The 21,399-nt window shown below is 43.8% G+C and overlaps 1 protein-coding gene and 1 long non-coding RNA gene across 2 annotated transcripts in view; one reads left to right on the top strand and one right to left on the bottom strand.

The window, feature by feature from the left end:
- LOC128619342 (uncharacterized) overlaps window positions 1-21,145 on the bottom strand; it is a 27,689-nt gene extending 6,544 nt beyond the window's left edge. Inside the window, exon 1 of the long non-coding RNA XR_008387927.1 lies at window positions 20,100-21,145. This is a non-coding gene — a long non-coding RNA (uncharacterized LOC128619342). The remainder of the gene's footprint in view (window positions 1-20,099) is intronic.
- The window catches only part of LOC128619334 (nuclear receptor coactivator 3-like), a 50,653-nt gene continuing 32,033 nt past the window's right edge, over window positions 2,780-21,399 (top strand). Inside the window, exon 1 of the mRNA XM_053643465.1 lies at window positions 2,780-3,087. The gene's annotated coding sequence lies outside the window, so the exon portion shown is untranslated. The remainder of the gene's footprint in view (window positions 3,088-21,399) is intronic.

The following is a 21,399-nucleotide window of genomic DNA, read 5'->3' as shown; positions in this document are numbered from 1 at the left end:
TGAGTGAGAGAGTGAGTGAGTGAGTGAGAGAGTGAGCGAGTGAGTGAGTGAGAGAATGAGTAAGAGAGTGAGTGAGAGAGTGAGTGATTGAGTGAGAGAGTGAGCGAGTGAGTGAGTGAGAGAGTGAGTGAGTGAGTGAGAGAGTGAGCGAGTGAGTGAGTGAGAGAATGAGTAAGAGAGTGAGTGAGAGAATGAGTAAGAGAGTGAGTGAGAGAATGAGTGAGAGAGTGAGAGAGTGCGTAAGAGAGTGAGTGAGAGAATGAGTGAGTGAGTGAGTGAGAGAGAGAGTGAGTGAGTGAGTGAGAGAATGAGTAAGAGAGTGAGTGAGAGAATGAGTGAGAGAGTGAGAGAGTGCGTAAGAGAGTGAGTGAGAGAATGAGTGAGTGAGTGAGAGAATGAGTAAGAGAGTGAGTGAGAGAGTGAGTGAGTGAGTGAGAGAGTGAGCGAGTGAGTGAGTGAGAGAATGAGTAAGAGAGTGAGTGAGAGAGTGAGTGATTGAGTGAGAGAGTGAGCGAGTGAGTGAGTGAGAGAGTGAGTGAGTGAGTGAGAGAGTGAGCGAGTGAGTGAGTGAGAGAATGAGTAAGAGAGTGAGTGAGAGAATGAGTAAGAGAGTGAGTGAGAGAATGAGTGAGAGAGTGAGAGAGTGCGTAAGAGAGTGAGTGAGAGAATGAGTGAGTGAGTGAGAGAATGAGTAAGAGAGTGAGTGAGAGAGTGAGTGAGTGAGTGAGAGAGTGAGCGAGTGAGTGAGTGAGAGAATGAGTAAGAGAGTGAGTGAGAGAGTGAGTGATTGAGTGAGAGAGTGAGCGAGTGAGTGAGTGAGAGAGTGAGTGAGTGAGTGAGAGAGTGAGCGAGTGAGTGAGTGAGAGAATGAGTAAGAGAGTGAGTGAGAGAATGAGTAAGAGAGTGAGTGAGAGAATGAGTGAGAGAGTGAGAGAGTGCGTAAGAGAGTGAGTGAGAGAATGAGTGAGTGAGTGAGTGAGAGAGAGAGTGAGTGAGTGAGTGAGAGAATGAGTAAGAGAGTGAGTGAGAGAATGAGTGAGTGAGTGAGAGAGTGGGTGGGTGATTTTAAGTTTAAGGGGGCAATTAGTTTTTCACATGGGTGATGGGTGATGGATAACTTTTTTTGCTTCAATAAAAAGAAACTGCATCATGTGTTTACTCAGGTTGCTTTTGTTTTATTTTGTTCTGTTTTACAATTTTAAATGTAAAGTTTATGGAAAAATGTCTATAAAAAAAGGCCTTTTAACAAAACATTTTTTATCATGTACAATAAGCTCAAACCTCTGGGCTAAGCTAATAACAACATTACATTTTTATGCTTTATGTGTTTTTTGGAATTGGTTTTGTTTTTGTACAGGAATAAATCCCAAACATTGTTATCGGAGTTTACTGAACCCGACGTCGTGACATGTTGGAGCTGATTCTGCGTCTCGTCTCGTACTTATGACTGAACGTTACACAGAGACGTGAACGACCGGACAATGACTTCCTTTTCCTCTGAATCTTCTGAACTCGTTCTCATGGTGAGTTTTATAGTGAGATGTTTCAGAAATGTCAGCAGTTTGAGAACAAATTATATAATTACATTTGAAAAAAAAATCCGTTAAATGTGTGAGAACGGATGTGTGCGCTGTTAAAAACGAGATTCTTCCAGTGTGCGAGGTCAGGAGTTTACATCAGAGTACACAGTACTCATAATGATAGGTTGAATTTTAACTATAAAATAAATAATATAATGATCAATCATTTATTTATTTTTTTCAAAATATTAATTCACAATATAAAATATTCATCATGACTTTACTATGATATATTAATTATATATTTATATGCTACTTTATTTACATAAAATACCTTAAATCAGTTTAATATAAACAATATTATATTACTAATAATATTATTCACAATTAATAATAATATATTAATTCACTTACAATGCAAAATATTAAGCAATTCTTCAACATGTACAATGAATTATATTTATATTCTATATACTTAATGTAATTATATACTTTATTTATATAAAGTACCCTAAAATGTAACAAAATATAATAATATTATGTAAAGTTAATAATCGTCAATTATCAAATATAATAATTATTATCAAGTAATTAATCACAATACAATTATTGATTAATAATAAAATTTCCTAGCCTAATTCATTTATGATATAAAATTAAAACGATGCAATTATTACTACTTATTATTATATTTAGATACTATATGCGTACAGTATATTCTACAATTGTCGGCTATATACTTTACTTATATAAAATATTTTATAAATGACCCTTTTACACTATTGCTATCAATTAAGAACATAATTAATAGCTAATATTAGAATAATTACTTTCTATATAATATGATAAAATATTCATTATTACTTTAATATGAAATGTTATTATTATTTACACACTGATTGTTTACACTGATCGTATACTATCAACATATTATTTACATAAAAATGCTTTGACATTTAGCTAAATATAACAATATTAATAAATCAATTGATTATTTGTCATATAAAATATAAAATAATAGTTTCATATGTATGGTGCAATGTTATATTTACATGCTATAGGTTGTACCTATATAATTATACGCTAATGATGCACTTTAGTGACATTAAAATGGCGTACGGGTTTAACTGTGAGTTCATATAAAGGTTATAAGTGTTATAATGATGGTTTAATGTCCTCTGTTGGTCATTGTGTTGTCTATCAGCTGAACTGGACTATAAATAAATGCAGCGGCTCGTTTCCTTCTCTCTCTCTCTCTCTCTCTCTCTCTCTCTCTCTGAGCAGTCTATCTGTCTATGCCGCTGTGCACACGTGTACATGTAGTTTATTGTGAAAGCGATTCTGGTTAAGAAGCGTTACTCAACGCGCAGCTGTAGACTACGTTACCCATAATGCACCGGCGTCGGCTTCCAAGCTGGCTGACTGCTCTCGAGGCAGCGTTTCTCATTTAAACAAACAGCAACGGAAGATGGCGGAGACAGAGACGGAGACGGAGCTGAAATAGAAAGCAGCAAACGAGCAGAAGAGAAGAAGAGATATTTCTGTTTGTCGGAGGAGGTGAAAACTGGTAGGTTTTAGGTTTTATAACTGCATCTCGGAGAATATTTTTTGGGCTTTGTAAACGTTAATGTTCACGTTAATGTTAGTGTTGGTGATCGGTCAGGTTGGCTGTTGGGGATATTTAAGTAATCATAGCTCACTCTTTTAACGGTTTCGTGGCTTTCTATTGTGTTTTTGCTGTTTTTATGAATTGGATAAAGTTCCAGGTTTGGTAAATGACAACTTATTAAAATGCAAAAAACGATTCAAAGTCGAAGTTTGGCTTAAATGTGAATGAGACGCGGCAGGTTTCAGTGCACTTCATCCACCTTCATACATGTTGCTCTGATGTGTGCGCGTGCGTGCGTGCGTGCGTGTGCGCGTGCAGTGTGTGTATGTGTGTGTCATTAATGCATAATTATACACAGATGTCCATTCTAACATCCTCCATGCACGTAGGAATGATTCAGATTGAACTATTTAAACATTTTAACGTTGCAACAATGCAGTTTGCACAGGTGCATTTCAAAAGAAAAAAAAAATAAAGCCTCATTTGGGTTAAACAGGCAGGCAGGCAGGTAAGACTCATGTGCATGTGTCTCATCATCATCAGGATTTAATGCACAAAGATTCTGGATGAAACCTGTGCAGGTAAGGAGCAGCACACGGCACTCGTGCTACACATGAAACCTTCAGACAGATTGTTCACCAAGTGTGCAATCAGGAAATACGGAGCTGGAGAGGAGGCGAGGCGGGGAATGGTCACCCGTTTTTAATTGTAATTTTTGGAAAGACTGGCTGATTTTATTATCTTTTTTTTTAGGGGCTGGATTGATTGCGTGCTGAGGTGCTGCATGCACCAGGATGCACACTGCGCTAATCTATATTAATTTGGAGTTTAAATTTGGAGTTCGTCATCCATAACTCCGTGATGAATCAGACTCATTTGGGGGGGAAAAAAGGGGTGACGTATGCGACTTTTCTAAAAAAGAAAAATATTACCCGTGACATAATTGTTGTGCAGGATATATTGCACCAGGAAGGTTTTATTCATTTTACACGTGCAGTATTCATACTTTGTGCACGTGTTTAACATGTCGGATAACCTTGAAGGTCAGTCCTTAATAAGTAATAAGAAATAAGCAAATTAGTGCATAACTGCTGAAGCGTGACTGTTGGAGCGAATATATTTAAGGCGTCATTTTCTTTTAAGCCGTAATCACTGTGTTCAACAATAACGACGACAAATAAAGATGCAGATTATTAAAATCTCACATGAATAATAAGGTCATAATCCTTACATTCGTTTTTAGTAAAGGAACGATTCCGTCACGTCACTGGTAGTTCGTTGTGTGTGGGCGTGGCCGGTCCGGCACCCTCTACCTTCTTAAGCTAACGTGTTGGAAAACAAGTCAAATGACACGCTAATTAGCGTGAGAATCTTTTTGAACGACGAAATGAACGATCACCTGTCGCTTTGTCGCTTTGCTGGTGCGAAAACCTGGAGTTTTGAAACATATTTTGTCGCTAGGGAAATGTGGCTGCGGAAAAAGTTTGGGAAATTTTATAAGTAAGAAGATTTTCGTAGGAGGTTTTTTATTACATTAAGACGTGTCGGAGTTTAATAACGTAATAAACAAATACGTCCTAGTGGAATTTAGGTTAACGATCAAAAGCGATCCTAGTAAAAAAGAGAAAATCGGCACATACGCTAAATTTATGTGAGTGGATTTAGGAATTGCGAGCTTGCGGTGTAGCTGTTGTGATCGTCCTCGTATTATAGATAAATAATTCTAAAAAAAAAAAACCCTAAACAATGTCTGGAAATCTACAGTAAAGTCTAAAACAAGGTAAGCTAAGCTACGTAGCTATGTTTAGGGAAATCAGTAAAATCTGCAGATTTGAACTTGGTGACAAAGACAGATCTCTGATTTAACTTTAGCTTGAAAAAGTCTTGGAAGAATAAATCCAAAAAAGTTTCTAACCAGCCACTTGTAGATGAACTTGTATTGAATGATTTCATAGCTACAGAATAGCTAGATTAATTAGCTAGTGCTCCGGGAAACTGAAAGATTCATCATACCTGCCGTATTTTTATGTTTCGGTTGCACGGAAACTTAATTAACTAGGAGACAGTGCTAGCTAATGTGATTCTAACCCAAAGTACGACGAGCTACGGGTTAGCACTAGAAACCTCCGGACGTGGTCTGTGTTTCCTCCTGAATAACGGCTGTATTCAGAGTCGTCATTAAGTCCAAAAAGTTCTATCTTCCCGTGAGGGAAGTTCCTGGTGTTCAGAGTCGGGTTACACCGCTGATTAAGAGCTCCACATTCGGATTATTAAAATCACCCGCGTGTAGCTGACGTGTCTAGGCGTGTCTCGAGTAGAAGCGTACGAGGCTGGGTTTCTCAGTAGCGGCCCGGTCACGCGAGCGTTCTCCTTTACACCTGAAGTGATCCGGGTTAGAGGGTTAGAAAATGAGGGCTGAAGAAGCGTTACGGGGAATAGCCATGAAGTAAGATCTCACCCGTGTAATACTGCATGAATAGTCCTAGTTGTAATTATCTCACTGATTTAATCGAAACAAAATGGCCTCCACACTCATGACTCGGCAGCACATACTGTAGAATAGCACTTGATCCAGCGCAGACTATTTCGATATGTGTCACACGTGCACGCAGTTCAGTGAAGTGATAGTAAATCCAGGTCATGAAATTCCCCTCCGCTGATGTTCGGAACTGACCAATCGAGCGCCGCCGCTGAATCTGGGTCAACGTTAGCGAGACATATGGCAGGCTGGGTCATACCGTGTATCGTCCCACCATTTTTCATTCCCGTCGTAGCGGCCTTTTGTGCTTCTCGAGGTTTTGATTGCTCACTTTATGCAAATATGTTTAGACTCCACCACGAGCGCGCGGTAAGGATCCAGAGGACGTGGCGCGCCGCCGCGTAGCGCCTGCTGTGAGTTCAGACCGAGACTAATGCTTCTCGACGGAGCACTTGTCATATTTTTTTCTTTGTGAAGTGTTCTGTACAAAGCTCTAGGCAGATATTAATGGAGTTTAATAAGCCACTTTCTGCATTTCCATTTTGTTAAAGTCTTATCTAATACAGGACGCTGCTCTTATTCAGCAGGAGATAATTATTTTAAACCGCTTGTTGCTTCATGGCATGACCGACACCACAGAGTGTTTATTAATGCACTACGTTCTGGAGCCACAGTGGACTCTCTGTTTCGCCCCCAAGCTGGTGAAAGGCGCTCGATGCAACACGAACACAAAGCGCGCCAGACTTGCTCTCTGTGTTTTATTTTCCTTGTCGGATGATGTCTTGGGGTCTACATAGACCTCGTCGAGTTCTCCGTCATCCAGTCCGAGAGAGATGTGAATCACGGACTTGGAGAGAGTTCGTCTGTTCCTCACGTGATCTTCTTATGGTTCTCAGGGTTCTCTGTCGTCCGTGCTGTTCCGTGTCTTCTGTGAAGTATGGACGCGAGACAGAACCAACGTTCTAGCGTTCACGTGGAAATATGACGTAAACGGTTCGGTGATCCCGAGAAGGAAGAGTTACTGCAATGGAATATGAATGAAAAGGTTCCTCTTTGGATATGGCATGGTTCTCTGGTTCTTGGGACTGCTCTGTTGTCAGGTTCTACGTTGAATCTTTAAGTGTTCAACCTTTTTTTTTCTCAAGCGTGCAGACGACTCGTTCTTGTGGATGTCACCGCTTCAAGTTTGGCGATGTTGACTAGTTGAGTCTTGATGTTGATGTGGGTGTGAAAGTCTGGCTGAGTGTCATTTTGATCATACGGCGTCTTTTTGTAGTAATTTACCAGCACATCTGTGTGAAAGTGGTGATTTCCCCCAGTGGTTTTAGCTCAGTTCTAGCTGGGGAGGCGTTTCCAACCTCAGGTTTAGCCTATGATGTCATAGCAACATGGCTGCTCATATCATCAGCAGTAAATAAAAAACCTTCTATATCTAATAGAGTATTCGCTTTAGTCTGTATAAAGAGTTGCATTCATTCGATTTTTTGAGAAGGAACATCATCATTTAGCTATAAGCACTAATGTTAGCTGGCTAGCTTGTTGCTGAGAAAAGACCAGCTGTAACTGAGGCGTCCATGTGCCCCCCCCCCCCCCCAATATAGATCAAACAAGGCGGAGCTCGGAAAGGGCGCCGTTTCCAAGTTACAGCTTTCCCCTTCTGAGTTAAATCAGGTCTTCATCTTTAGCTAATAATGTTTGTTGCATGTTTTTAATAGTTTAAAAAGTTCTGTTCTCTCGGATCTAAACGTCCAGCCTGATCTTTGAGGAGGTCATGCAGGTGCTCAAGGAGAAGATCCGTTTCCCCGCTGAGCTCCTTTATTTATTAAATAAATAAATGCGGGTGCGGGTCATGTTAGCGAGGGCGTCGTAAACACACAGCCGTCCCTAACGATCTGTCCAATTAGCAGCGTCCGTGCCCCAGTCGTTCACCGTAGCCGTGAAGAAGGTCGTTAAATCCTGAGCTGAGACACGGCCACGCCGCAGAGCCACGTGCGGTCCGACGGGTGAACCAGGAGGCGGCGGACAGTGACGGATGGCGGCGAGGTGGTGAATGGGTCGGGCTCAGGAGGTGGTAAGGGGGCGGGGTTTTGAGAAACCGCACCGTTACCGAGACCCATAAATGAACCACGAATACTTTATTTATCTTTTTACCTTCTCCTTTCATTTCGTTATTTTCTCTGCCTTGCGCTTGGGATTCGCACCTCTCCGGAACCGTTCGGTTCTCCCCGAATTTCTCTGTTTTCGCTTGCATTCCCACTCCTGTGGGGTTTTTTGTTGTTTTTTTTTGTCCTTGTGGGCCGCCTCTTGAATCCGTGAGCATGTATTGAACATAAATGAATCTTTCTGTTCACTTCTTTTATTGTTGTTCTGCTTCCTTTTGGTATTTAAGTGAAGGAGCTGCTTGTATTCGACTCCTCAGGCGATGGTGCTCGTCTGTCCTTGAGAATTTGCGTTAAGAAGATCGTAATGACTGCATCGTTCTTCGGATCTTAAGTCTTGTCTGTGGCTCTGTGCACGGCGTTTTCATTTTCATGATGGAAAATAGGGCGGGTCGAGTCGAGGTAGGCGAGGCGAGTCGCGTCGGATCGAAACGTCTCGTTCGCGGTCCCACCGGCCGGCCCGATGTCACCTCGCACTACCTTGTTGGCTTCCCTGATGGTTAGGATCTAGAAAACGGTGACTAAGAAGTTCAAGTGCACTTACGTCATGAAGAACCCCAAGCTGACTCGATGCCTGTGCTGCTTTTACGTCTGTGTATTAGAAGTCAGTGCTTTGAACAGTAAGGGGACGGTTTAGGATCTGCTCTGTTGGATATTTAAACTATAGCGTATAAGATGTACACGGTATACATCGCGACGTTGCCAAGATACTAACATATACTAAAGACGTTAACCCCAGAGGTCTTATTAAACAAATATTCCATCACCACACCGACTTTCACTCCTCAGAAACACCCTTCTACTGCCAGCGTGCTGCGTCTTCACAAATCAGCCACGTCGAGGTACTTCAGATTCAGATCAGGTTTCTGAGACGTGAGATTCAGACGTGACTTGGTATGTTTCCTACCTGCGAATACATCAATCGAGAACATTCTGCCTGAAGCCGTCTTGTTTTTATGTAGTCCTAGCCAAGTACGTCATTTTCCTTGGCTGTTGAGTCGATAAAGTAGGACATTAACCCATTTTAGCTAAGCTAGTGGGTTGGTCTGGGTTCTGTTAACTAGCAAGTTGCTTCGGTTCACACGCAAGGATTAAATCGATTTTAAATCCAATCGCTCAAAACTCTTTCAGAAGGAGCGGGAGATTACACTTTACAAGTTAGAGGTCGGCCGATTAATCGCACCGATAACGATTGCTGGAGCTGTGAGAGAAGGCGTGGGTGCGGCTGAGAAGGGTCCGCCGTCATTACACAGTACGAGAGCGGCCTCTACACATTTTTGGTGTGCTGTTTGAAGTGTTTTTGATTCATTTCGGACGTCTCTATTTTTATTTGTTATTTGGAGTGTTACTTTTTGGTTCAGTTTGGATGTGTGTCTTTTATTTATTTTAATATTTCTTAACAGTTAATATATATTAATGTTTATACAGTACTGTTTATTTTTGTAATAAAGTTAATCGGTTATCGGCAGGTAGGTCCCGCCCGACTCGGTCACCTGTATCAGTAACGTAGTCAATCGCTCCGCCTCTACTACAAGTGTCAACAAAGACCAAAGTTGTGTCTTAAAAATTGTTGGCAAGAAAAATGTAAAAAAAAAAAAAAAAAATTGATAAAACGTAACTCTTGGAGTTTGACGCTTGTGGGCGTGGCCTGGCTGGCGTTAAGTTCTGATATGACGTACATGCATGTATGAATCAATATAAAATTCATAAACAACATGACGGTCTTACTTTTTGTTTAGATTTTAAAAAAATAAAAAAATTTCTCGCTAAACTCAAGATGGCGCTTCTTCCATTTTTGAGGTAGGAACTCGGGGAACTTTTAAGAAAGAGTTGCGTTTTTCTTGGTGAAAAAGGACAACTGGCTGTAGGGTTGGGCCAAGGAGTTCACCGATGTGGACAAAAGTAATGGCACCCTAAAAACGCAGTGTCTGAGCTGGAAGATTTAGCACACGGCATGTTTAGGAGGTCCTCTTTCACCTTTTAGTCACCGTTTTGCCGTTTTCAGCTTTTTGTGGGCGTGGCTAAATGTAAATCAGCTGCTTGTGATTGAATTTACGGCTGGTGGGCATACGCAGGTGATTACTCAGCTTCAGTATTTTGGGACTGTTCCCCCCGCGGTGGTACGGAGACGTCCGAGTGGTTTGTTTTCCTACAGAAAGCCTTATCTGGTGAATTATTCCGGCGATATCATCTGGTGTGCTTGTAAAAGCTCCGCTGATGCTGAAATGTTCTCTCCGAAGAGGTTGTGTAACATCTTTCAACCTTAAACTATGACTATTGTGACATTGTACAAAAAATTATGACTCATTTAACATTCAAACTCGGACGGAGTACATCAGACCTGAGCTTAGTGAAATACAGTCCGGTTCAATCCTGGGCGATAATTCCGTCATAAACGTGTCTGTTAAAGACGGCTCACGTCGCCGTTCGTTCCCTGGCGTGTTTATTAAACCTGTTCATATTTACATCATGATAAAAACCATGATGAACCCATTCTTAAGATGTTGCTGCTGAATGTTTTCCTCGAGGATAGACGCGAGATAACGCGGCAGAGAAAGAGCTGGAACGTGTGCCTTTTCTTCTTCATCTTCTCCTCCTCTTCTTTTTTTTACATTTTAATTTTTATTTTCACCACCATAGCGACTCCCGCTAAAATTTCTCACAGTGCTTTGCATCCAGCTGTTCCTGGATGTGTGAAGCGCCGTCGCCATGGTAACGCGCTCCCGCATGCTGGCTCAAGGTCGTTCGTTCCAGAAACGCTCCGAACCTGCGGCACGCTCCCACACACACACACACACACACACACACACACACACACACACAGCGCGCCTAGATGGTAGACAGGGAGACAGACATAGAGGCGGATAGAGGAAGCGAGAGATCACCAGTGACGGGTGGAGAAAGAAAGAAAGGAAAGAAAGAAATGATGTCAGGTCCAAGCAGTGAAGTGATTCTGTATTCACACTCTGAACCCTCTCTCTCTCTCTCTCTCTGTCTCTCTGTCTGTCTGTCTCTCTCTCTATTTCTCCCTGTCTGTCTGTCTCTCTCTCTATTTCTGTCTGTCTCTCTGTCTGTCTGTCTCTCTCTCTCTCTCTCTCTCTCTCTCTGTCTCTCTGTCTCTGTCTCTATTTCTGTCTGTCTCTCTGTCTGTCTGTCTCTCTCTCTCTATCTCTGTCTGTCTCTCTGTCTGTCTGTCTTTGTCTCTCTCTCTCTGTCTGTCTGTCTGTCTCTCTATCTCTGTCTCGCTGTCTGTCTGTCTCTCTCGCTCTGTCTGTCTCTCTGTCTGTCTGTCTTTCTCTCTCTGTCTCTCTCTTTCTCTCTCTCTATCTTTCTCACTGTCTATCTGTGTCTCTCTGTCTCTGTCTGTCTCTCTCTCTGTCTGTCTGTCTCTCTCTCTCTTTGTCTGTCTCTCTCTCTCTGTCTGTCTGTCTCTCTCTCTTTTTCTGTCTGTCTCTCTCTCTCTCTCTGTCTGTCTGTCTGTCTGGCTCTGTCTCGCTCTGTCTGTCTGTCTCTTTTGCTCTGTCTGTCTGTCTCTCTCTCTCTGTCTGTCTCTCTGTCTGTCTGTCTCTCGCTCTGTCTCTGTCTTTCGCGCTCTGTCTGTCTCTCTCTCTATCTCTGTCTGTCTCTCTCTCTATCTCTGTCTGTCTGTCCCTATCTCTGTCTGTCTGTCTCTGTCTCTCTGTCTGTCTGTCTCTCTGTCTGTCTTTCTGTCTCCAATAAAGTGATAAACAGAAGAAACCGTGGACTTTGAGGCGGTCATGTCTCCTGCCGGCTGATGAAATATTTATGTGATGGAGGGATTGTAGCTTTGTGTCCGCGAATCAGAAAAGACGAGTTTTTATAGGTTTTTTCTTTGTTTGTTTTGTTTTAAACGACTGGAATACTTTTTTGATACACAGCGTAGATACATTCCGCTTTCTGATTGGTTCCAACGTGCTCGTTTTAATACGTTCTCTTTCCTTAGACGGAAAAACGTGTAATCGTTGCTCTGGTGAAGTTCTCTGTGAGGAGGAATGTGTTTATGAAGCGTGTACGGAAGGAGTCTCCAGCGTCAGCGCCGTGTGACGGTGGAGTTTACGCTTCTCAGTAACATTCTTTCTTATTAATTTCTCGAGAGAACGAAGCAGCATGTGGTGTTTAATAAATGTAAGATCTTGTAATCGTAGGCGAGTCGCTGTGGTGTGAGAGGAATAAAACACTCGAGGACGTGCTGTTGGAGGAAAATAATCACCTACAGGGTGGGAACAGGAAGTCCTCACACCACCCCGTGTTTTACCTGGAACCGCATGATCCGGTTTATTCCTCTTATACCCCTGCAGGTTGCCATGTTTTTATTTATTAAACATCAGTAAAGATCGTTTTCTCTCTCTTAAAGCGAATAAGATTCAAAAAATAAGAACACAGCTTGTCGCGTTACGGAGAAAGCGCGTGAAGCGTGAACTCCTCCGTCCTGAAGATGTCCGACGTTACAGCGTTACCTCTGACCGTTACACAGCGCCGACACCGGAGACTCCTTCCGTAACCACCGTAAACCAGAACGCGTTCGTATAAACCTGCCGGAGCTGCTGCTCTAGAGAATTGATCACCACCTTCTGACCAATCAGCATGCAGAATTCGACGTGTCCGTGGTGTGGTGGTGGTTTATTGTGTAACGGTACGTTATCGATTGTCTTTTTGACGAATAAACCCGCAGGTCGGAGCTTTGCAGGTTTAATCATTCCGAACGGAGGAATCGAGATACAGTAGATGGTCGCGTGGATGAAGTTACGGTGCTCCTACGGAGTTCCTGGAGTGTCGGGTGGCAGGTAGTCACACGCCAGCTCGCTTTCATTTTCCACTCGGGGAAGAAGAGAAGAAAAAAGAGCTCTGTTTAAGGATTTCTGCTCTTTCTAAGTACTTCAGCAGTAAACGTTCCCAGATGTGGCTTCAACTCTGCGTGAACTTTTCTCTCGAATGAGGCCGAGCGCTCCGATTCCTCCAACACCCAACACCACTCGTGTGTGTGTGTGTGTGTGGGTGTGTGAGAGAGAGAAATTTCTCTCAGCACTGCTGCAGGAGTTAGGAAGTGGAGAAGCTCCAGCGGAGCGGTTTTGTCTCGTTCCTGCTACCATTCCGTAGTTTTTCCAACTTTTGTGTAGAAATGAGAGTTTTGCTTTAGTGAGCTGTGGGAAGATACGAGATGGCGTGGTGTACAGAACATCTTTAGGACGCAAACATCTGTCTTCAAATCCATATTGCGATTGAAAAAACACAACAAGAAAACGATGGCGCCTGCGTCCTGATCGCGCCAAGTTGACATTTCTTTACACGACGTAGGATTAAAAAAAATAGGATGGAGCGGCGTGTCGGGGAAACGCCGCGTCGTGTCCGCGGCTGTGAGGTCGATGGAAATAAACGCTGGCGCGTGTTTGGTGATCTGTATTTCCTTTGTGTTCCGTATGAACCTTAATAAGCTTCTGTCTCACTTCAGACGCGGTTTCTCATCATTCTATCCGTATTTTGTATTGACGTGAACTCGGCATGACCCGATGTTTAGTGAACGTTCCTGACTTGTCCACGAGGATAGCTGTTACTATGTTACGAGCGCTAATCCCATTCCGACCAATCAGAGTCCAGAACTCGGCAGCACCATGGCGTGGTGACGTATTAATAATCAGGTTAAATACTGAAGTCGCGGCACGAGGTGATCTCTGCAGTGGAAAATTACAGAACCGTTTGAGACGAGGTGGAAAATCACCTAAAATGTCCACGTTGTGCGGCGGGTGGTTTTTCTAAAACCCCCCCGACGCCCCTCCCCCAAACCAAAATGGAGGCTGGCTGACTTTTTGTCACGTAAACAGCGCGTCGGAATGGTCAGGCCTCATTAGAGCTGGGAGAAATGGTCTGTGGAGAATGCACTCTCCTTTGACTCGACATGCAGGTACATGAATAAAGAGAGAGACGGAGAACCGGGCAGAGTGAACGAGGGATCCTCTGGAGCGCCCGGTTCCTCTGAGAGACTCTTCTGAAGCGCTGCGGTGGGTGGCACGCCGTCATGCCTGATCTTGCACGATGTTGTACAAGTATGCAACACTAAACCCCGGTGATATCAGAGCTGTTGACGTGAAGGTTTGCGAAGCCACGGCTGTAACGACGTACGAAAACGGTCTCGCGTCTCACTCCAGGACCACACACACGGCCAGGCTCAGCGTCGGTGCCCTGCAGACGTGCTAACCTTCGGAGCGCCGAGTTTCGAGTACGCTCGTACGAGATCTCTCAGAAATATACCGAACCGATTGACCGTCGTAAGTGCTTTGAACTCATTAATATAAACCGACCCACTGGAAGCCACGCCCCCTTCCTAAACTAACAGTTTATTTACAAATATATGTTTATTTAAACGGACGGCTCGGAGGGAGATATTCTGAAAAGCAGGAGATCAGAGTCCGGCGTCGTGAACCCCTTTAATACTGTTTAAAATCATCTCGGGGAAGTTCCTCAAGAGCTCGCGTGAGGAAACGCCAAGAATACATTTCTGCAAATTCCAGGCCAAAAGGGCGTCGACTTTGAAGACGCTAAAATACTGGATGATTTAGATTTATTTTGGGTTTTTTAATCACGGCATAATTCCCAGAGTTCCGTTTGTGTTCCTCCAGAGTTCTGATTTCAAAATGATTTTCAAAAGCTGCTCGAATTACAAAATGAGTTTAATGTCCATGAAACATTTCAATAAAATATGTACAGAATTAGTAGCATTAAAACAAAAACCCAAACCTTTATGATTAAAAATGGTAGAAAATTTTAGTCGGTGTGAGTATAGGGTAAGAGTTCCCCTAGAGGAACAAACCAAGGTACCTTAAAAAGCTTTAGATGGAACCTTTACTGTACTAACAGTGGAGCTCCCGGTTGAAGTTTACGTCCCAGCTTCACCGAAGTGCCCGAGTCAGTGCCCGAGTCAGTGCCCGAATCAGTGCCCGAGTCAGTGCTCGGGTCAGTGCCCGAGTCAGTGCCCGAGTCAGTGCCCGAGTCAGTGCCCGAGTCAGTGCTCGAGTCAGTGCTCGAGGTTCTTCACCCTGATCTGCTCAGCTGTCCACTCTTAAATTCAGAACCGTTAAGGGTTCTTCAGTTCCCTCTGAACACACCCTTGAAAGTTCTACATGGAACCGTGCACCAAAGTGTTCACCAAGAACCCGTAATTATCGTAAAGAATCCGTTGTGCGTGTGGAAGCGTCCAGGCTTGGAGCAGGCGTTGGTATTTTCTTCATATCTGTTCAGCAGCAGCTTGTGTTCATGCAAACGATCTGGTGTCTGAGGGGAAGTTAGCGTGGAGAGTTTCCACTGCGGGGTGGATTTGCATGTGGAGGTGTGACTGGGAGCGTGGCGCTCGTCCCCGGCCGCTTAGTTTCCTACAACCTCCCCCGCCTTCATTTCATTCTCTTTTTCCATTGTGTACATTTTAAAAATGTATTTATTTATTAATTAATATATTTGATTTGTTTGATTTGACGTTTCGGCGGTTTTGAAACACGCGGCATCGTTCGCACGCGTGTGTTTGTCCTCGGGTCAGAAATTTGATGTAAACTTATTGAAGAATCACCAGAACGTTATAATTATAATTACCGATCAGTTCATAGCGGGTGAATATTCACCTTTAATTTAAGCTCGACAGCGGATTTCTGCACGGTTTCTACGCACCGTTTTCCCACACCTGAAACTCTGGTCTCCTAAAATGTAATTACGGCGTTTAAGGTCAAACAAATGGCGGAGAGGGCGTAAATATTTTTTCTCATTTGTTATTTAGTAAAATGTCGTGGCTGAGAAAAGGCATGTAGAAAAGTAAACTTTTACCGTAAGTGACACGGGATATTTCTTTTTCTGGATGGACAGATAACAGTTTTCAGCCAGCAGCTCTGTTATTATAAATTGAATAGCTAGTGGTAGCTAAAGTAATTGAATAATGTGGAGCTAGCTAGCCCGTGAAGTGCGTCATACGTTATTAATCTAACCGTGCCTGTGCTTCGACCCGACCTCAGAAGGTGGTCTGTGAACGTTTCAGCGGGCGTGACATCATCACGTCACAACTGAAAAACCTTTTATTTCATTCATTAATCAGTTCATCAGAATCTGGCTGCTAGCATGTTTATGTTCTCCGCTTGTTTAAGCGTCAGCTGACGTGTTTTGCATGTCGTATGAACTTTGCGCAGGACTTTATTTTGCTTTTCAGCGTTTTCTCAAGCCTGCGTGTTGGAGATGTTGATATGGTTTATGCACGCTCATGAATCTGATTAGGGGGAAGTCGCACTAGCGTTAAGCAGATCGTATCTCCGCAGGGGTGCGATTCGGTACGACGTAGCGCTACGTTTCAGTCAGAATATCTTGAAGTTCGAACCAGTTTAAAGCAGTAGACCACTTCAGGGCAGGAGTTACAGTGAGAAATGTATTATTTAATAACATTCACAATCAGCACAACGTAGTCCGGTGAGAGTACGCTTTGGTTGCTAAGCGACATAACGGACAAGAACCTCTAACATCAATATAGAGTTCAGTTATTTTGATTTGTATGTTAAGTGTTACGCAATATAGGAATTAATCTACAGTCGTCTCAGCCAGTCAGGTTTTAGAACTGAAGCCATTTGTTTTATTATTATTATTATTATTATGATGATGATGACTTTTGTGAAAGTCCTGAAGGAGATTTTTCCCGCTCTTTTCCTTACGGACGTGGTTTTGACGTGGTTTTGAGGCAGGGTCGTCATTCACACCAGGATGAAACCGCATCAGGATTTTCGGTTTTATTTGTAGGTGTGGAGTTCGTTGTGAAAACGAACCGAACGTAATGAAGTTTGTGTGAAAACAAAGGAAACGAAATTCCAGTGTAGCTTTTAGATGGAGAAGCGGGACACGGCGCTCAGCGAGGTGACCTCACATTCATCACGGTTTCTCTCTCGCCGTCTCCGTGGCAACGCCGCTGATTTCTGTGTAATAGATGATTAATTAACCCCGCCCCTAATTCCGAGCTGTTTATACATGCACGCACAGGAGGCCGTAGAGGGGAAAGGTATTGATTAATGGACGGGATCGTGTTCGGAGTGCATTTTTCATAAATAACGAGAAGGAGATGCAGATTGAGAGCGTGCTGCGCTTCCCTCGGGGGGATTGTTGGTTTTGTGGATCTATTCCCCCCCCCCCCCCCCGACAACCCCCCCCCCCCTCCGCATCCCTTCATCTCCCCCTTTCCTCTGTTTGTCTTTTGTCTCGTTCACGTACATCTAAAGAAAGAAATACAGATTTGAATAAAACTATTTAAATTAACTGTGATTTTTTTTCATGAAGTGTAAAAGAGGCGAGAGGAACGAATAAAGAAGGAGAATGCGTTTTTTTTTTAAAGAGGGGGAGAGCTTAGAAGAGGGGAAAAAAACCCAGACGAAACTGATCGCTGTCATCTAATTCGCGAGTGTGCTAAAGTTCGCCAGCAGCCACTGCCGCGCTCTGATTGGCTGAGGAAAGGTGAAATTAAAACCACGGTAAACTTTTGACCCCGAGACGGAAAGGAGGAGCCGAACAGGAACGCCCGTCATCGTGCTCTCTCTCTCTCTCTCTCTCTCTCTCTCTCTCTCTCTCTCTCTCTGGCTTCCTTCTCCGTCCCTCTTTCAGAGGCAGGGATGCGTGCAGCTCAGCATGGAGGAAAAGAGACGAGGCAAGATGGAAAGTGCTAGAAGGGGAGAGAGAGAGAGGGAGAAACGTAAAGGGGGAAGGGACAAGGCAGGAGAGGAAACGCGAGGGAGGGAAAGACAGACAGACAGACAGAGGAGTGGAGAGCTGTTGTTTTTTTTAACGTAATTACTCGTCCTCTTCTACGAAAATGAGGAGGAAGGTAGCGAGCGGTGGAGCGAACACATGAAGATGGAGGAGAGGGCCATTTCCACCCTCTCATGTTTTCCTTCATTAGCGATCAAACGCGGCGGGGGGGGGGTGTCGAGGCTCCGAGTCTGCCGGTGTAACAGGATCCAGCCGAGTTAACGAAGAGGGCAGCGTTCTCTTCCCTTACACACACACACACACACACACACACACACACACACACACACACATTTGCAGAGAAAATTCACCAGGCGGTCGTTCGTATCCCTCTCACTGTTAAAGCTAAAGCGTCCCTTGTCGTTATCGGCGTCCCTGAGAGAGACGCGACACATCACGACACATCGCACGCACCTGCCAACCTTCACGCTCCAAAGTGTAGCGTCGCAAATACACCGCTACGAGTTCTCGCTCAAAAATACCTCACATTACAACATCTTTCCCCCTCCGTTAATAAAAATCAATAAACGTAACAATCTGGAATGCTAGCATGCCAAGGTGGGCGTGTACTGTCTGATTTTAACTGACCACCCTGGAATCCACGCCCAGTTCCTCCTCGAAGGATGCGTCGCGGCGGCGTCCTCACTTTCTGTCACGGCGCACGAAGACATTTCACACGTACGTAGCTAACGAGTTCAACCCTAAGCGTTTACAGATCACGTTTACGATCACTTAAAGCCAATAAAACGCTCGCTGCTTGAAGGACGAGAGGTCTCGATACATTCACGCTAACGAGTGACGAATCGCTCGTCTGAATGGTAGATTGTCGCTTGTGGGCGTGACCTGGCCAAAGCTTTGATCAGAAACAGTAGTAGCTTTTTTAAAAATGGCTCCCAAACCATAACGAGTTAAACATAGACCCGCGTCGGGTTCGCGAAGGCCGGGCAGAACAATTTCCTGCAGTTGCGATTTTGCCGATTTTTTTTTAAAATTCATTTTTTAAAATTATTTTTGCAGAAAATGGCGAAATCGCATTTGCGAGGTCTTTCGCAGTGATGTCTGTTGGTAAACGCACGTGAACGGAAGACGACTTTACGACGGTAACGTGAGGCGATACGGCAAAGCGATGATGTCACGATATCCTCCGACATGTCTGTGATGTACAGCATGTATCGTATCACCATCTTTAGGTTCGCTAACAAACCGCTAGCAGGCGTCGCGTGTTGCGATGCTTTCATTGGTCGATAAAAGTATTTAACATTAATAATAAAGAATTTTTTAAAAAATCATTACCATTTATGTTAAATATTCAGCGTAAAATGTTTACGTTTGTAATTTTTGGTAAGCTTCCGTTCATTTTCTCCTTTGTAAGAAAAGTAAATGGAAATAAAATGTAGGTGATATTGTGTGCGTGTGTGTGTGTGTGTGTGTGTGTGTGTGTATATATATTTATTTATTTATTTGAAATGAAGGTGGTGTAAATTTATTGATTTATTTTCTTCTCCCTTTGGTGATTTATTTCTTTTTCCCCTCATTAAGACAAACGTTAGTAAAAAAGGCTTAGCTACAGATTTGTTTGAGAAATGGAAAGCGGTGCGCTGTGTGCTGCACCTGAGATCCGAGACCTGAGATCTCCACGCTCGAGCAGATGGAGGAGAACGAAGAGGAGACTTCAGAAGAAAAGACGAGGGGGATAGAAAGAGAAAGGGAGGATTTGCAGCCGAGGGTGCGACCGTAAGAACACTGAGAAAGTTCTAGCAGTCTCTCTCCGCCGTGTGTGTGTGTGTGTGTGTGTGTGTGTGTGTGTGTGTGTGTGTGTGTGTGTGGGGTGTACAGTACACACCATATGGTGGTGATAATATATGGATTCCACATCGCTTTCTTCAGCCAAACAATTTTCTCGTCCAACCCAATTAGTTCACCCTGAAGAGACGGGGCATTAAACCCCCCCGCCGAACGAGAGAGAGAGAGAGAGAGAGAATAAGAGAGAGAGAGGGAGAGAATAAGAGAGAGAGATAAGCAGAGGAAAGAAACAAAGCCCAGAGTGGATAATCAGCAGTATTTTGGTCCTGTGTGTAATTGAATTAAATGTAATTGAATTGGTTGGGTGAATATTTGCGCTGTTTTGCATGGAGATCTCACACAGCAGCACAATAATACAAATAAAATGAGTAGTATGTTGGGTTGTGTCCTTATTTTCAGTGTGTGTGTGTGTGTGTGTGTGTGTGATGGGGAGAGAGAGAGAGAGAGCGACAGAGGGAGTGGGCGAGCAAGCGTGTTGCCATGCAGTTTTCTGTCGTGTCTTTTGTGTCCAGGAATGATGGATGACGGGCAAGGCGTAAATGTGATTTGGATGCTCCACCAGGAGAGTGTGTGTGTGTGTGTGTGTGTGTGTGTGTGTGTGTGTGTGTGTATTGTGAATGCTCATGTGGGTTTGAGAGCGTGTCTGCTCCATCAGGACTGTGAATGTGATTTGAATACTCTCTCTGTGTGTGTGTGTGTGTGTGTGTGTGTGTGTGTGTGTGTGTGTGTGTGTCTGTGTCTCAGCGCCTCACCACTACGTCCTTGCCGGACAGATGAATATTCCAAACACGCTCCTGCTCTTCTTTCGGTCGTCTTTCAGCGTAAATACAGGAATCTCAGCAGAAGCTCCTTCTGTTCTCCGTCTCAGCTGCAGATTATTTGCAACAAAAGAAACGCCGTATTTTCCAGACGTTTACTGTCTGTCTCTCTCTCTGTCTCTGTCTCTCTCTCTCTCTCTCTATTTCTCTCTCTGTCTCTATCTCTCTCTGTCTCTCTCTCTCTCTCTGTCTCTCTCTATATCTCTCTCTGTCTCTCTCTATATCTCTCTCTGTCTCTATCTCTCTCTCTCTCTGTCTCTCTCTGTCTCTCTCTGTCTCTGTCTGTCTCTGTCTGTCTCTGTCTCTCTCTCTCTGTCTCTCTCTGTCTGTCTCTGTCTGCCTCTGTCTGTCTCTGTCTCTCTCTCTCTCTCACACACACACACCCTTTTTTTTTCTTCTTCAAAGTGCAGTGTTGTATCATTCCTCACATCCTGGTAAACAATGACATTTTTTGCTGACTCATCCTGCACTAGTCTTGTGTCCATCAAATGAAATGCTCTCTAGAACGTGTTTGCCCCGCCCACAGGGGGCATGTCTTGCTCTACAGTAGCAACTTGTTAACAGTAAACAGCATGGCTCATGTCTTTGGCCATGCGTCTTCACACACACACTGTTTCTGTTGTCCCTACACCCGACCCCCAATATACATATACACATTAATTATTAATAAATATTACAGTAAATAAAAGCTGTACATCCAAACCGAACCATAAAGTAACACTCCAAATAACAAATAAAATAGAGACATCCAAAACGAATCAAAAAACACTTCAAATAACACACCAAAAACACGAGCGTCGCTTCACTGCCACGGCTCAGCTCACCTGCTAGATGTTCTACATCGTGGAAGATCTGTAGAGGGAGGAACTCGTCACGTCGCCTTCTCTCTCGGTCTCGCTTCTTTCCATCATCAGTTCCTTCTTCCTTCACAAACCGTGTTGTCTTCTCCGAGTTCAGGAGCGCAGCCATGACGGTTTTGCAAAGCTCGTAAAGTAGACGATTAGCGACGGTAACTCCTGCCGTACGGTTGATCTCCTCCTGAAAGACGCTCGTCCTTTGACGGATCTCGTCTGGAGGATAAACCGGATCCTGTAAATGAGAAGAGTCGCGATGGAAAGAGCGAGGGTCGCGATGGAAAGAGCGAGAGTCGCGGTAAAGCGCAGCGTTTAGAGTGTTAGCATGCCGCGAGCTCGTGAGCTGAACGTTTCCACTCGTTATGAAAAGCGGAAATTAA

The sequence above is a fragment of the Ictalurus furcatus genome, chromosome 15 (assembly GCF_023375685.1).
Source record: "Ictalurus furcatus strain D&B chromosome 15, Billie_1.0, whole genome shotgun sequence".
Lineage (NCBI taxonomy): Eukaryota > Metazoa > Chordata > Actinopteri > Siluriformes > Ictaluridae > Ictalurus > Ictalurus furcatus.
The sequence above is the reverse complement of the archived record's forward strand: the minus strand, read 5'-3'. Positions and strand labels throughout refer to the sequence as shown.